Source organism: Sciurus carolinensis, chromosome 4, assembly GCF_902686445.1.
Source record: "Sciurus carolinensis chromosome 4, mSciCar1.2, whole genome shotgun sequence".
NCBI classification, from domain to species: Eukaryota; Metazoa; Chordata; class Mammalia; order Rodentia; family Sciuridae; genus Sciurus; species Sciurus carolinensis.
Window position 1 is genome coordinate 75,827,064 of NC_062216.1, and position 765 is coordinate 75,827,828.

Below are 765 nucleotides of genomic sequence, written 5' to 3' on the forward strand. Positions count from 1 at the left end.
GATACCACATGGGATGGAACCTAGTATGATTCTTGTATACCCAACTATGGACGTCAAGTATGGAGCCTGTCTTTGTGTCACATGCCCTTCCTGTTGCTTCAAGTATCAGAGACTGCCAAGGAGTCAGAGGAAGGCTAGTAGTTCGCCAGTACCTCCCACATCTTTATTGGGGCTGGATATTGGTTTGTGAGCTAGAAGTGCCAGGAGGGGTGTATCTGAATAGAGAAGGTTGTTGGAGAGGAGAATTCAAAGGGTTTATTACTTCTATCACCTTAAAAAGAAAAGAGGCAGTTTTCTAGTTTGGGTTAGTAGCTAGGAGAAATGTCCAGAAGCAAACCAGTCAATATTTCTAGCTTAGTTTGTCTCTGGGTACTTGATACTTTCATTTTATGATAGAACTTATGAAGTATTTTATAAAAGCTGTTGGATGGTGCAGCACATATATTAAAATTGGAATGATACAGAGATTAGCATGACCCTTGTACAAGGATGACATGCAAATCCACGAAGTGTTCCATACTTTTAAATAAATAAATATTGATGGAAGGTCTACAAATCTTCCTTGGATTATAATAGTACAATGAGCAAGTTTCTAGGATAAATTCATAACTTTTGCAGTATGTTACAATCTTGGTAAAGAAGTGAATCATGCTATGGGATTTCTGAAGGCAAGATTGGTGGACTAATCATATTTTCTGGCAGATTAATTACAGATATGTGTATATATGTGTACGTATGTGTGTGTGTGTGTGTGTGTGTGTGTAT

At 37.9% G+C, this 765-nt stretch overlaps 1 pseudogene; it reads left to right on the forward strand.

The window, feature by feature from the left end:
- The first annotated feature begins 430 nt into the window (after window positions 1-430).
- LOC124984061 (uncharacterized) lies at window positions 431-524 on the forward strand (annotated as a pseudogene).
- The last annotated feature ends 241 nt before the right edge of the window (window positions 525-765 follow it).